The sequence below is a fragment of the Macrotis lagotis genome, chromosome X (assembly GCF_037893015.1).
Source record: "Macrotis lagotis isolate mMagLag1 chromosome X, bilby.v1.9.chrom.fasta, whole genome shotgun sequence".
In the NCBI taxonomy this organism is placed as follows: domain Eukaryota; kingdom Metazoa; phylum Chordata; class Mammalia; order Peramelemorphia; family Peramelidae; genus Macrotis; species Macrotis lagotis.
In genome coordinates, this window is record NC_133666.1 from 451,565,187 (window position 1) to 451,581,414 (window position 16,228).

At 36.0% G+C, this 16,228-nt stretch overlaps 1 long non-coding RNA gene across 3 annotated transcripts in view; it reads right to left on the minus strand.

The window, feature by feature from the left end:
- Positions 1–2,542: 2,542 nt before the first annotated feature.
- LOC141502336 (uncharacterized) overlaps positions 2,543–16,228 on the minus strand; it is a 40,143-nt gene continuing 26,457 nt past the window's right edge. Inside the window, exons 1-4 of one of the 3 annotated variants that reach the window (XR_012472495.1) lie at positions 10,639–12,188; positions 9,479–9,583; positions 8,450–8,616; positions 2,543–3,234 (exon numbers count right to left, since the gene is read on the minus strand). This is a non-coding gene — a long non-coding RNA (uncharacterized LOC141502336). Of the gene's footprint in view, positions 3,235–8,449; positions 8,617–9,478; positions 12,189–16,228 lie in introns of those variants that run through there. The other 2 variants (XR_012472494.1, XR_012472493.1) reach the window with 2 other exon arrangements.

Genomic DNA, 16,228 nt, shown 5'->3' on the forward strand with positions numbered 1-16,228 from the left:
TCCAAAAAAAGAAAGTTTCATGGAAAGTTCAGACCCAAGATCTGAAGGAATTCCACCCTTCTGCTTTCCACCATTCTTTCTTTTTCCAAAGAGGAAGCACAACAGAGGGACTTAAGGTGCTGTGTATAAAAAGCATGATGGTGTTGGGATTTCAGATGATGAGCTTATTCTGAATGGAGCATGTTGTTGCATGGAGTCGAGGCACTGATGGAGACTTACCTGGCAATTCAAATCCCAGTCTTCTATATTTGCAAAATACTTATGATGATATTTGTCCTTCATTCTTTTTTTTTTTTGGTTTTTGCAAGGCAAATGGGGTTAAGTGGCTTGCCCAAGGCCACACAGCTAGGTAATTATTAAGTGTCTGAGACCAGATTTGAACCCAGGTACTCCTGATTCCAGGGCCGGTGCTTTATCCACTACGCCACCTAGCCACCCCTTGTCCTTCATTCTTGAAGAAGACCATGACATTATGGAGGATGTGGTGCCATGATATTCATGTGAATTAGATTTGAGGGAGGGGGATGCTGTGTTAAGTCACCAGTCTTACATCTGGGTCCAGTGGCCAGATATGAATCAGGTTGACTGGAAATGACCCAGGATGTGAGGCAATCAGTTTGAACTAACTTGCCCAAGTACACACAGTAAGTGTCTAGGGTCACATTTGAACTCAGGTCCTCCTGACTTCAAGGTGGGCACTCTACTATTGTGCCATCTAGCTGCCTCAAAATTTGAGCCATTCTTTCAAACTGGAATCAAACCAGTAACTAACCTAAGGATCACCAAAGAACACTCACCTCTCCAGTCCTCCACTCTACTTAGCACAGAATCTATTATATAGTAAGAGTTATATAAATGCTAGTTATTCTCACTGTTGTTCTTCTTCTATGTGTATCATGGAATTGACCACCAAGTCCTGGGGGAGTACCCATGTAGATGTTTGGTAAGCCTGCATCTTGAAGTATATGAGGGTACAGAATAGAGCAGTTTGTTTTCTACCTCAGAGAAAGCAAAGGTTTTCTGTGATAGTTTACCGTTCTATTTCCTTCCTTGTGGAAAAAAGTCTTTTAATTGCAAACTATACTATGGAATCTATCTTATGAATCAATTGACCTGGTACCTAAGAATTCAGGTCTGACAGACAAAGGAGTGACTTCTTTCATCAGCAATGCCCCATTCAGAAGTAAATTTGGTGGGGCAAATGTTTTACAGAAACCACTTTAAGTTTGAATCAACTCTGCAAAAACTAAGACATAGAGGAAAAAGCTTTCAAGGGGATGTGTTTGCATTTCTGTTGTTGCTTTATTTTTTTTCAGTAATTATCCCTTTGTAAAAGTTAATTGATGTTAATTAGTAATCAGTTGATGTTAAATAGTAATTGATGTTAATTCGTGATTAAAGAGAAAGCCAATGGGTGCTAATCACTGATATCAATGACACTAAATTGGCACAGGATGGTTTATATTGTAGGGAATGCATACCAGAAAAAGCACTCAAGCTGATAGCATTAGAAAAACCCTAGTACCCCCTCAAATCTATCAGATTGACTAACATGACAAAAAAAGGAAAATGAGAAATACTGCTTGAAGAGATGTGGAAAAAGAGACACTAATGTATTTTTGGTGGAGTTGTGAACTGGTCCAGCCATTCTGGAGAACAATTTGAAATTACAGTTCTCAACTTTCTAAAAATGGACCATTTCATATACTCTTTGTAATGGAAATTTGCCCCTATCCATTCATTTCCCTTAAGCTATATAACAGACATACGCAAAAATAATACTTTTACACAAGTCAAAAAAGTACTAAAATGCATATATTAAATATTGTACTATGATAACAGAATTATGAAATGAAAGATAAAGTTAATGATAAAGTATAGACAATACAGTACAGTAAAATTAACATTAGTTTCTGTATATTTCCCCTCCAAGGAACTTAGCCATTTTCCCTGGTGTTTGGTTATGTAAATTTTTATGAAGCTATTGGGAGATAGTTAGGCAGTGACTTTTTTTCCTTTATATATCTGATGAGAGCAAATAATATTATCTTTCAGAATTCTTTATGTAAAGTTGGATTTACATAATGAAAATTTACATAAAGAAAGAACTATACAGTATGTTTCAAATTATAAAACTGTGCATACTCTTTGACCCAGCAGTAACACTACTAAGTCTGTATCCCAAAGAGTTTTTTTTTTGCCTTCATTCCTGAAGAAGACCAGGACATCAGGGAGGTGATGCCATGACAAACACATGAATTGGATTTGAGAGAGGGGATGCTATGCTAAGTCACCAGCCTCACTTTCTCCTCCAGAGCCATCTGGGTCCAGTGGTCAGATATAAATCAGGACATCCATTACTTGTACAAAAATATTCATAGCAGCCCTGTTTGTGGTGGCAAAGAATTGGAAACAAGTAAATATCCTTCAATTGGGGAATGGCTTAGCAAACTGTGGCATATATATATATATATATATATATATATATATATATATATATATATATTATATATATATGTGTGTGTGTGTGTGTGTGTGTGTGTGTGTGTGTGTGTGTGTGTGTGTGTGTCATGGAAGACTATTTTTCTATCAGAAACCAGCAGGGATGGGATTTCAGGGAAGCCTGGAGGGATTTGAATGAACTGATGCTGAGTGAGATGAGCAGAACCAGAAAAACACTGTACACCCTAACAGCAACATGGGAGTGATATTCAACTTTGAAGGACTGGCTCATTCCATCAGTGCAACAATCAGGAACAACTTTGGGCTGTCTGCAAAGCAGAGTGCCATTTGTATCCAGATAAAGAGCAGTGGAGTTTGAACAAAGTTCAAGGACTATTCCCTTTAATTTAGAAAAAAACAGATATCTTATTGTCTGATCTTGTTACCTCTTAGACTTCTTATCTTTTCTTTAAGGATATGATTCCTCTCTCATCACACCCAATTTGGAACAAAGTACAACATGGAAACAAAATAAAGACTGACAGATTTCTCTCCATGGGCGGGGAGAGGGAAGTATGATTGGGGGGGAAATTGTAAAACTCAAATAATATCTTTAATAAAAATAAATTAAATCAGGACATCTAGAGATGGCCCTGGATGCATGACAATCAGGGTTAAATGACTTGTCCAAGGTCACACAATGAGTGTCAAGAGGCTGAGGCTGGATTTGAACTCCCATCCTCCTGACTCCAAGGCCTGTGCTCCATCCGCTGTACCACATCACTGCCCCTCCTAAAGAGATAAAGAAAAGGGGAAAGGACATATATGTATAATAAGATTTAAAATAACTTTTTCTGTTATGGCAGAGAATTGGAAACTGAGGAGATGCCCATCAATTGAGGAATGACTGAACAACCTGTGATATATGGTTGTGATGAAATACTATTGTGCTATAAAAAAGGAGGGACTAGTATCAGAAAAATTGGGAAGATTTATATGAAGTTATGCAAAATGAAGTGGGCAGAACCAGGAGAACATTGTACATAATAGAAATATTGTAATAATGATCAACTATGAAAGACTTAGTTACTCTGATCATTTCAATGATCTAAGATAATCTCAAAAAACTAATAATGAAAATGCTATCCACCACTAAATAATTCTGAGTGCAGATTAAAGCATAATTTTCATTTGCATACTTTTTTTATAAAATGCTGATATGAAAAATGTTTTGCATGACCTCATATGTATAATGAGTGGCATATTACCTGCCTTTGCAATAGGTGGGGGAGGGACTGAAAAGAGGAGAGAATTTGAACCTCAAAAGATTTTTTGAATGAGTGTTAAAAATAAATAATAAAATTAAAAACAAATGTTAAAATAAAGAACAAATCAAGTGAATTAAATATCAATGATATAAAATAAAATGTTATTTACATTATAAATATTATATGTTTTGTATAAATAAAACATTTTAAATTAATGATGACATAAATAAATAAATTTTGTGAGGGTGTTTGTTGATGGACAAATCTGAAGGAGGAGAAGCAGTCATTTGTACTCTGGAGATCACCCAGTTCAGGTGAGTGTATGCTAGAAGAACATATCAAAAGTCTTGCTAAAAATGAATAAATGAATATGATTTATTAGGTTCTTGCTTTGTGCCAAGAAATAAACTAAAGTAAATGACAGTCCTTGCCCTTAAGGAGCTCACAATCAAGGATAGTAATTGGAAGGAGTACTTTGGCTATGAAAGATACAGAGAAACATACAGTGTTAGGTTTCTGCTGGCTGATTTATCCTTCACCCAGACAAATGTTGAAGAAGTGGGAGACAAGGATGGAAAGTTCTCCAAGTTTTCCATTTATTTACCAGAATACAAGTGCTTAAATATTCTCCCAGTTCCTGGTACACTCCCACTGCCTAGCATTCTCCAATCAACAAGTGAAACAATGCTCTGGTGCTAGAGGACACTAGGTGATAAAAGTTTACAGTATCCCCACACACAACAGTCCCTTACAGAGTGGGACCACTAAGAAATTGATTGATAAATATCATCCAAGAATGACAAAGTTGATCTGATCATGATTCATAGTTCTAAAACTAGGGGTGGGAGTGGGGGGGTAGAGGAGAGAATGATAGTGACTGATGGGAAAGGGGGGGGGGGCATATGCAGCAAGGCTGTAGAAAAAATGAATAAAGAATAGGCAGTAAAATGAAACATGGCCTAGAGCTTTGTCTGAAGTAGTAGCTGAGGAGAGGCAGCCAACAATCAAAATAGAGGGATTCTGTAGTGAAAGTTCTGGAAATAAAAGGTTGCAATGAATAAAACACCACCATAGTCTCAGCAAGGAGGTTGGTGAGACTATGAAGGAGATGGTAGAAAGCTAATAGAGATTATTTAGAAGCATCCCTAAAACAAGTCATTATTAGATGGCAGTTATTACTATTCAGTATGGTAGTATGCATGAAAACATGTGGCTAAAGCATTTATTTTGCTTGAAATATATATATTTTGCCATATATATGGCAATAAGAGTATATGATTATTTAATTATCTAGTATGACCATCTGTAATATATCAAAACTGTAACAGGGAAAGTTGATATGTAAAAAGGATAATTGTATTGTTGTCTTCATTCTTCTCTCTTTATTATATTCACTGGAGTTCAAATAGAAATGGCCTTAGAATAAGTTGCTTTCTTGTAATTGTTCTTTTATGGTTAGTATTTGGTGGATTATTCCAGGATGGAAAAAAATGATTGATTGCTGTAATTGAATTATATACATATATATATGTATAAATACAGATATATTAATATATGCATGTGAATATACACACACATCAATGGAAGTCTTCTATGAAGGTAAGAGTAAGTTAGTACACAGAGAGAGAATTGCAAAAAAAAGAACATCAATAAAACATTTTTTAAATATCTAAGAAAACAAAAAGTAGAATGGAATACAAATAGAACAGTGGAGCATTTTTTTATTACTCCATCTTTAATTTTAATAGTATATTTTTAAAAATCAAATTGTATATCACAGAAAAATCAATTTCTTATCTTCTTTCTTCTTCTTGGTATATTAAAACATTTGTGTTTGTTGATGATTGTTGGGTTAATAGTGAAAATTTTCAAAAAATATTTATAATTCAATTTTATGACTGGAAAACCATCAAAAACGGTCTTGTCTACGATGAGACTCTGGTTCCAAGTGAGCTCATCTGTTGTATTTTCAAGGATTTAGGAGATTTGTATTCTCTGTTATTTTATAAAGTGTGAGATTTTAATGTCAAAGTCAAGCTCCTTTATCATGTCTTTCTTAGTATTTAACTGGAATAAACCATTTTCAGCCCTCACATGGCGTTTACCATTTCTTTACAAAGTCTGTACTGGTCAGTAAGCTCTGAGTATTAAAGAGAAATATTTACCTCACTTCTAATAACATGGGTATGATCTTTTTGTACTGTCATGAATCCTTTCACTTCTGTTTTTTTTTTTTAGGTTTTTGCCAGGCAAACAGGGTTAAGTGACTTGCCCAAGGCCACACAGCTAGGTAATTATTAAGTGTCTGAGACAGGATTTGAACTCAGGTCCTGATTCCAGGGCCAGTGCTCTACTGTACCACCTGGCCACCCCTCACTTCTGTTTTAAAAAGAAATCCATGACTCAACTATTTGTATGTTTGTCAACGCATTGTTGGTTGAGATCATGTGAATGTTGCCCAAGAGGGTCATTTAATTCCCCACTTGAATCTTAGCCATTTCATAGGCCACATCTAGAGATAAACCAATATTGGTTACATTCAATAAGTCCAGAAGCATGTACTGTCAACCTTTCCTATAGTTCTGGGGACTGATATCTGTTTATGAAATATCTCTGTATATTTTTTACCATTTGATCTAATATGGAGGGGGGGGTGGTGGAGCCAAGATGGCAACAAGAGAGGATTGTCTCTTAGGTACTCTCGATCAAAACTTATAAACTAAGGACTCTAATTAAATTTTCAAGAGACAGAATCCACAGAGGGATTGAGTGAGGCAGTTCTCCTACCCAAGGTAACCTGGAAAAGAGTAGAAAGGCTCCGCTCCACAGGGTTGGAGGGGTGATCCACCAAGCCTGCCCTCCAGAGTGAAGGAACATCAGCCTCCTAGAGGCAGCCCCAGGGCTCTGGGAGCCCCGGCTCCCAGCAGCAGGGGAGTTTCCTAATCTACAGCCCGGGGAGCACCAAGCACAGCTTGGGAGATCAGCAGGGGACCTCTGCCAGAGCGAGCATGTGAAACCCAGCCCTCAGGGCACACAGTGAGCAGCATGGCCACTGCAGCCCAGATCCAGGAACTGGAAGCAGAAGCCAGTAAGCAGGAGCCCCCAGGGCATGAGCACTATGAGCCTAGGGAAGGGAGTGAAGAGAGACTGCTGAGGTCTGGCCTCCGTCCCTGGAATAGGACTCTGGGGTTCTAACCACATTCAGATCCTGATCGCATTCTAGGCCTCCCCATAGAAGAGAAGCCCCCCCCACCTCAGTCCCGTGGCAGAGGGGGGTGCATATGGTCATTCACAGACCAGGAGGGAAGACAGAGCCTCACACTCAGAGATCCACTATTACTCAAAAGCTCAGGAAGCACCCCAAAACCAGGCACAAGCTGGGGAAATGAGTAAGCAGAGAAACAGGAACACCATTGAGAAATCCTTTACCTGTGATCCCAAGAAGGATCAAAACACTCAATCTGAAGATGAGGAAGCACAAGCACCTGCATCTAAAGACTCCAAGAAAAACAGAAATTTGACTCAGGCTATGACAGAGCTCAAAAAAGACTGAAGATCTAATATCATCTTTCAGTGCTTTCTTTTTAAGTGAAAAGAGTTAAACTTTTCATAACTGTCTAGCGAAGATGATATATGTGTCATTGATATTTATTGCAAGTTTTAATTTTAATGCTTTCTAAATTCATCATCATTCATTTTGCTATTCAAAATGTATGTTATTTATTTGTTATTACAATTATCCTTTCTCAGGGGTGGCTAGGTGGCGCAGTGGATAGAACATCGGCCTTGGAGACAGGAGTACCTGGGTTCAAATCCGACTTCAGACACTTAATAATTACTTAGCTGTGTGGCCTTAGGCAAGCCTCTTAACCCCATTGCCTTGAAAAAAAATTTAAAAAAAACAAAAAAAACCAATTATCCTTTCTGTATCTTGGGGGTTAGGCATGAGACACCCCTGTGATCTGGAAAATCTACATTAAATTTTTTGACCCTCCTTGCACACCAAAGTAGAAGTCTGAATATTTATAGTATTAAATGATAAAATATTCTGAAATATAACACTATATATATATATATATATGAATCTCTGAGTTTCTAAACATTTTCTGTCATCTACTGTCCTTTGTGTGTAATCTGTGACTTCCACAAAACTCCCAAAAAAATCTCACTTAATTTATTATTCTGACCTAAAATATAGTGAAACTGTAATGGGGAAAGTCACAAAGTGGAAAGGATGACCATATTGTTGTCTTCAGTCTTCTCACCTTATTATATTCAATGGAGTTTATATAGAAATATTATTTCTCAGGGGCAGCTAGGTGGCACAGTGGCTAAAGCACCGGCCCTGGAGTCAGGAGTACCTGGGTTCAAATCCAGTCTCAGACACTTAGTAATTGCCTAGCTGTGTGGCCTTGGGCAAGCCACTTAACCCCATTTGCCTTGCAAAAACCTAAAAAAAAAATATTTCTCCATAGAAGACTTCCATTGGTGTGTGTGTGTATATTAATACACTTATATATATATATATATACATATATTTACACATATATATTATTCAATACTAAGAAAACTTAGAACAAAATCCATTCTTGTAATTGTTCTTTTGTGGTTAACATTTGGTGAATTATTCCAAGATGAATAAAATGATTGGTCTTTGTAACAGAATAATAGTTGGTGTTCATATAACACTTTATGTTTTACAAAGCTATTGTATTTAACATCACATTTGATTAGCATACCTGAGAGGTAGATGCTTTTATTATCTTATTTCTGCAGATAAAGAAACTGAGGCATAGCAAGGATCACTGACTTCCTCAGGGTCATTCAACTAGTAAGTTGAGGAAGAGTTGAACTCAGATCTTCCTAATTTTACATCCAACATTCCATTCACTGTAACACCTGGCTCCTTCAACAAAAAAAAAATATGTTATATGAGTTCACTTAGGTTCAATAAAAGCATCTCTCCAAGAGCAAAAAGGACAATATGTATGAGATGTTCTTCATTCTATTCTCACATGATTTTATTTATTCTGTAAAATATATTTTGAAAGCTTTTTCACTCCATGTAAAATGAAAGTTATGACTTTCTAATATGGCTAAACTCATTAAAAATGTTCTTCCTACTCTCATAATTAAATAAGTTTACCACAAAATAAACAAGAAGGAAGTTAACACTGTGAAAAAAAATTTTTAGATATGATAGAGCTCTCAAGAAAACTGAATGGTAATAGAAAGGAATATACCTTCTTCTCTGTGACACATGGAACCTACATGAGCATATATTGCGCCTGACAAAACTCACAGTGAAATGCAAAAAGGCAGAATTATTAAATGCATCCTTTTTCAGATCAAGATGCAATCAAATTATATGTAATTAAAATGTTCTTTAATTTTTATGGATTAATATTATCTCTGACCAATTATAAGGAATCATTTTATTTGTGATGATGCTCCAAATCCAATAGAGTTTATTTATTGAGGTTTTATTTTAGATTTGGATTTATAGCATAGGCACTTGTCATCTTTTAGTTCAATTTCATATTAGAGATACATATTAATCATTCATTTCTGCAAAGCCTTTTATTATAGACCACATTTTCATCACCAAAACCCAGTGATGTAAATAGTAGGAAAATTATTGTGGGGTTTTTTTCACCAATGAGAACAGTAAAGGCTCTGAAAGGCCAGTTAAGTAAGTAACCCAGACTTAGAGAACTAGTAAATTTGCAACAATGTGACCCTAGGCAAGTCATTTAAATCCTGTTTACCTCAGTTTCCTCATCTTTAAAATGAACCAGGAAAGGACATGACAAACCTCAAAAAGTATCTTTGCCAAAAAAACTCCAAATGGGATCTTGAAAAGTTAGACACACCTGAAATAATTGAACAGGAAAAAAAAGAAAATATTAGATATTTGCAGGGATATGTTGATCAATATTTAATAACCAGCTCTGGGGAGGGGGGGATTATATCCCTGACAAGCTTTTAAGATTATTAACTTTTCTCCTTCACTCTCTTAAGTCTAAACAATCAATGAAACAAAAAAATCTAGCTCAGATTTGTAGTGTTTATAAATTTCACATTGAAAATTTAACGATTAACTCTCAAAAGCCCTTCCAAGTCAGTTCTGGCACACCACTGGATATTAGAAATAAGACACAAATGACTACAATTCAAATCTTCTAACTATGACAAAAAGTCACTTTCTACTTCTGGAGTCTCCTATATCAGTGTAAATGGAAAGATTTCCAATTTCCTCTGGTATTCAGCTGCATTAACATGTTCATTACCTGTACCATTAAGATATACCCCCTTCCTCAAAGTAGTTTGTAGTTTGTTTTTTATTAATGAGAATCATTCATCATTAATTCAAAGATCTGTGATTTTGTCAGCATGGACTCTAATCCCGTCATTACAGATTCCAGTCCCTCCAAGGCTTTAGGAAACAGTCTTCAACTACAGTTGAAAAAAAAAATTCATCATGGCCACATGGGTAAATTGGAATCTCCCTGAACTAGCTTTATCCCAAAGTCAACCAATAGCATTCAGTCTGTCCCTGGGGCTATATTCAAAGTCTTTCTAGCTTGATCAAGTCTATCTGAGTTTGTGTTTCTTTGGCATCATCTTTAAGAACCCAGGTCCACCTCTGTACCATGATAAGGCACTAGAGCAGGACCTTTGTATTAGAATTCTGCATTTTAATGGAATATTCCGCCCTAGTTTATTCATGGCCCAGTAACCTGGTTCTCCCCACACCCCCCCTTCACTCTCATTTGGGATTTATTATTTGCATTTGAGATGGAAAGAATTTTCTGCTTTTGCTGTAATCTTAGCATGAAACCTGAGCCAACTCTCCACTGAAAAGTCAGGAAAATTTAGCAACCAGAGATCCAATTCTCTTAAGTCTATCACTTAGGAAACATGATACCGTGTAAGCCTTGTCATCTTTCTCTCTTAAACATCCTCCAGTCTCCGCTGAATTTTTTCTCCATATAAAAACAGATCAACTCTCCTCTTTCTTCTCCCCTTTGGAAGATTTCATCATTCTTTCTTAAACATTATCCCTGAAATTTATTCCAGAGAGAATTGTCTGAATTATAATGATATTATGGATTAATTCAGAACTCCAAAAACAGATTATACCCATCATTACAGACTGTCTCATGGCCACCTCTCATAGAGACCAGAAATTGCATAAACAGACTAGCTGACTTTTAGTAAATAAAGCCCTGTCTCAAATTATGAAGCTTTAGCTGAAGTAAGTATGTAGTGTAATGTGGTATTCAATGGGGCTTTTGAAGTCCCTCCTATCACTCTTTAAATATCCTTTATTGAATTAATAGCAATTGTATGTTATGCCCCCAAAAATAATGTTCATAGGTCTATGATACACAAACATCAGATAAACCAAAACCCAGGTACTGACAAGTTAGCTACCACTGACAATTTTCCTTCAAGTTCAATATAATAGAAAAATAAGTAACAATGGGATAGCACCATGTGGTCAGCCTGAGCAGTTCGTAGTACCATCAGAAAGCAATAGATTCTCTTGCCATTTCTGTTGATGATAACATATGGGATTAGAAAAACACATCCCAAACCTGGGAGAAATAAGGTCTACTGTGCAGTGATAGCTTAGATGTAATTACTGTTCAGATGGCCCCTACCAGTCTAGGGAGTCCTTAGGCCAGAGAAGAAATAAAGACCCTGCTCAGGGGTTTGCAATAGTAGTTAAAAATAGCCCCTAACTGCTCATTATGATACAGTGGAAAAACTGATAGGCAATCAGAAAATCTGGATTGTGAAACACAACTTTTTCATTTATTACCTGTGAGAACTTGGGCAAATGTAAACTTTGCTGGGCCTCACTTTCCTCATTTGTAAAATTCAGAGATCATCTAAGGTCCCTTTCATTTCTAAATCTATGATCCTAATTAAGCTGTTACTAATTTAATAATAAAAATGTTTACAAGAAATTCAAAAACTTGACCTGTTTCTGTTACATTACACATAAATCCTCCAAAATTGTAAGATATATCTACTGATTGAAAAGTCAGGTAGTTTTTCAGTCTGTTAAAAAATAATATTACTCATGCAGTTTTGTTCCCTAGGAAAAAGTGGAGAAATCCTTTTCTTTCTTTCAGTAAATATAAATAGTATTCAAATAGCCTCAATAACCCAAGTTTGAGGTAGGGAAGAAAATGTCTTAACCAGAGATTCTTGTTAACAATAGGTAAAAAAAATCTAAGATTCTAATTAGGCCAATGAAATAAAGAAGAAAAAACTAAACAATGCAGAAAATGACTCATTCTCATACATCACACTTCTGATTTGCTTTATCAAACAAAACAAAAACAGACAAACACATCCATAGGGCAAATGTCAAAGTAGTCACTTATCTGGTCCTCCTAATTGTTCACCATCTTATTTTATGACAGCAGAGTGAGAAAAATGCCAGAGTTGGAGTCAGGATATTCTTAGATTTGCATCTCAGCTCCATCATTTAATAGGTGCATGACTCTGAGCACCTCATTAAGCTTTCTAGACTTTAGTTGCCTTGTCTGTAAAATGGGGATAAAAAAAGGATATTTCATTATCTGCATAATAGGGGATAACGTTGTGGAGAAAACATGTTGTAAGTACCAAAGAACTACATAAACATGAGCTCTTATTTTCCCCATTAGACAAGATAAGCTCTGTTCTTTCACTTTAGAATCACCATGTTAAAGTCTGGTTCTGTTTTCATTTCTTTTGTTTCATGTTTCAAGTATAGCTGTGCAAAGCTATTTAGCCTGCTGAGTTGCCAAACCTATTTTCCTATTCACCTAGGCACACCTTAGGGATGGTGAGAAAATCTGGATGACAACAAAAAAAAGAAAATTAATATGTTAGAACTTTGTATTTCAACTTTCAGCTGACATTGTGGCGAGGTTTTTTTTTTCCAGCTGCTTTGTATGGTCATGTCAAAAAATGACCATGATTTATTGGGCCACCTACATAATTTCAATGCTCTTGATCTCCCTCCGGAAACTGTGACAAGTAAGGTTAAGTGCTGCGTTAAGAGACAGTATGAGTAATGCCTCCCATACTGTACTCTGCTGGCACTGATAAAAGAGTAAGAGGTGGAGAAAATAGGGATGTTAGACATGGTTTAAATACATTCCACATAAGAACTGACTTCCATTGGGAAAGTCAGATATAGATATATAGATATGCAGAAAATATCATATAACATTTTGGCTTTAGCCTCCTTGTTTTTGTGTTCTCGTGTATATAGGCAACCAGGAATTTTATGTTAACTGGACCATTAGTATTCATTTAATTTTCAATTGTTCCCCATTGCTTCCAAATAAAGTATTAATTCCTAGTCTTGGCATTCAAGACCTTTGACAAACTGGTTTCAATCCACAAATCCATTCTTATTTCCTACTACTACTTCCTTTCAGTCAATTTCTTTTCCAATCAAAGTAGACTATTGTCATTCTCTTCTTGTCCCACACTTTACTGGCTCTGTTGTTACTCAAAAAGGTTTATGGGTGTCTAGGGAAAACCATTGCCTGTAATGTGAGAGTTTGTTGAGCCCTTTTTCAAGGTTTCCCAGCCACCTTTGGTATCCACCTAAATCCCATCTGTGGCTCCAAGAAACTGTAGCATGCACAGTGGCCACATCCTGGTAAAACCATCTCAGCAGATGGGTTAAACCAGATTGAAGGTAACTGATAGGACTCAAGTCCATTAATAAGTTAGGGGAATGTCTACCACAAGCAAGTGAAGACTTCCCCTAATAGAATGGGTGAATGAAAACTATTTGCTCCAATAGTCAAGAAAGTATCTGAAGCAGGTACTGTAATGCTTAGACCTTGGTTAGACATCAAAGATATCAAGGTCATTCACTGAATCCCAGGCCATTGCCCAATATCTTGACTTTGTCCTGCCACTGGACTTTGAAGATTCTGGAAGAGAGAGGGAGGATGATGACTTTTCACAACTCTACCTCACTTAAATCAATTTATGTACAAAGCAAAACATTATCCATCATTCACCATTTTACCCCAACATCATGCTATATTGGTCCTCCTCAAAAAAAGGAAGGGCAAAGAACAATTGCTCATACTGTCACTTGAGCCTAGAATAAGTTTCCCTCCCTCATCCCCAACTCCATCTGTTGATGTCCCTCATTCCTCTAATATCAGACTCATAAACATCTCTACCATGAAGACTTCTCTAACTTCCCACCCCTTCAGATTTTCCATAGAATTTGGTCCAGAAACACTTCTTTGTACTCATTTTACTCTTTCTAATATCTTAATTATTTGTATTCTTTGTCTTTTCTGCTACTAAATTATAAACTCCTTGAAAACAGAGTCTGAACATAAATATGAGTATGTACATTTTCACATATTTTAATATATTTCTAATTATGTGTAGACATAAATATTACAAATACATATGTAATATATAATTTATATGATGATGTTTGTCCTTCACTTTTGAAGAAGACCATAACATCAGGGAGATGATGTCATGACAAGCACATGAATTGGGTTTGAGTGAGGGGATGCTTGTTAAATCATCAACCTCACTTTCTTACTCTAAAGTAATCTGGGTCCAGTGGCCAGATAAGAAGCAGTGCAAGTGGAGATGAGGGTGTGAGGCAATCAGGGTTAAGTGACTTGCCCAGGATCTCATAGCTAGTAAGCATCTGAGGCTGGATTCAAACTCCAATCCTCCAGTCTCCAAGACCAGTGCTCTATTCACTGCACCACCTAACTACCCTAATTCATAGTCAGAGAAGGCTTCCTAGAGATGAGAATTTACATGAGCTTTAAGGAAGAGGAAGAGATGAGGTCGGCAGACATTCCAGTTGAAAGCATAAAGAGGATAACTCCATCATTCTATTGTTACAACTATTTTCTTTTCAACAGCAATGATAAACTTTCTCTGTAAAATTGCTTTTTCAGTCTTTGTCTTCCTAAAGAAACAATTTGGTCTAATTGCTCAAGACTTGAGGTCAGATGATCTGGATTTACATTACTCATTAGAGAAATGCAAATTAGAATAACTATGAGGTTCCACCTCATGCCTATCAGATTGGCCAAGATGACAAAAAGGGAAAATGATCAATGTTGGAGAGGTTATAGGAGTATTAAGACATTAATACATTGCTGTTGGAGTTGTGAACAGATCCAACCATTCTGGAGAGCAATATGGAACTATGCCCAAAGAGCAATAAAACTGTTCATACCCTTTGATCCAGCAATACTAATTCTAGAGCTATATCCAGAAGAAATCATTAAAAAAAATAGGAAAATATCCACAATATCCAAAATATTCATAGCAGCTCTTTTTATAGTGGCAAAGAATTGGAAATTGAGGGGATGCCCATCAGTTGAGGAATAGCTGAAGAAGTTTTGTTTATGAATGTTGTGGAATATATTGTTCTATAAGAAATTGTGAATGGTTAGACTCTAGAGAAGTATGGAATGAATTACAGGAACTGATGCTGAGCAAAGGAAGCAGAGCCAAGCGAACATTGTACACATTAACAACATTATGAGTTGATCAACTTTGATAGATGCAGCTCCTCTCACTAGTTCAGAGATTAAGGACATCCCTATTAGACCAGCTATGGACAATGCTATCCCCATCCAGAGGAAGAAAAACAAAACAACAACAAAAAAACCCTATAGAATCTGAATGAACACTAAAGTCGCTTTTTAAAAATTTCTCTTCTGTATATCTTTTCTATCTCATGATTTTCTTTCTTTCCCTTAATCCTAACTCATAATGAAAATGATTAATCTGTAAACATGTTAAACACAAATGTGTATCTACAATGTTTGCTGCTGAGGGAAAGAATATAGGAAGAGAGGTGGAAGGAAATTACACAACTTAAAAATATGCATATGCATAGGAATGAATGTTGAAAATTTTCCATTACATGTAATTGGAAAAATAAAATAAAATATCAATTTAAAAATTGATTATCTGGATTTGAGTCTTGGCTCTGCTGCCAATATGATCTTGGGCAAATCATTCAACTTATATACAGAAATGTGTCTATGTAGCACAGTGCTTTGCTTAATAAATATATGTTAAATGAAAATATTGAAATTCACTCATATTACCATGGTATATGTGTTTTACATAATTCATCATATGTGTAAAACAAATGAGGAAGAAATAATCTTTCAATGAGATAATATTTCATTGTGGAAAAAACTCTTCACATAGTACAAAGTATTTATAAAGAATTATACTCATCCTAATCCTTTGAGGGACATAGTACAAATATTGTTATTCCCATTTATGAGTAAAGAAACTGAGGTTCTGAAAGTTTAAATTGTTTGCTTATGATCAAAAAGCTATTAAATTTCTGAGGCAGAATTTTAACCCTGATAGTCTGACTACAAATTCAGTGCTCTATCCATCAAATAATTTGTTTTTGAGTCATTTCAGTCATGTCCAACTCTTGATGACCCTATTGGGGTTTTCTTGGCAAAGATAGTGGATTGGTT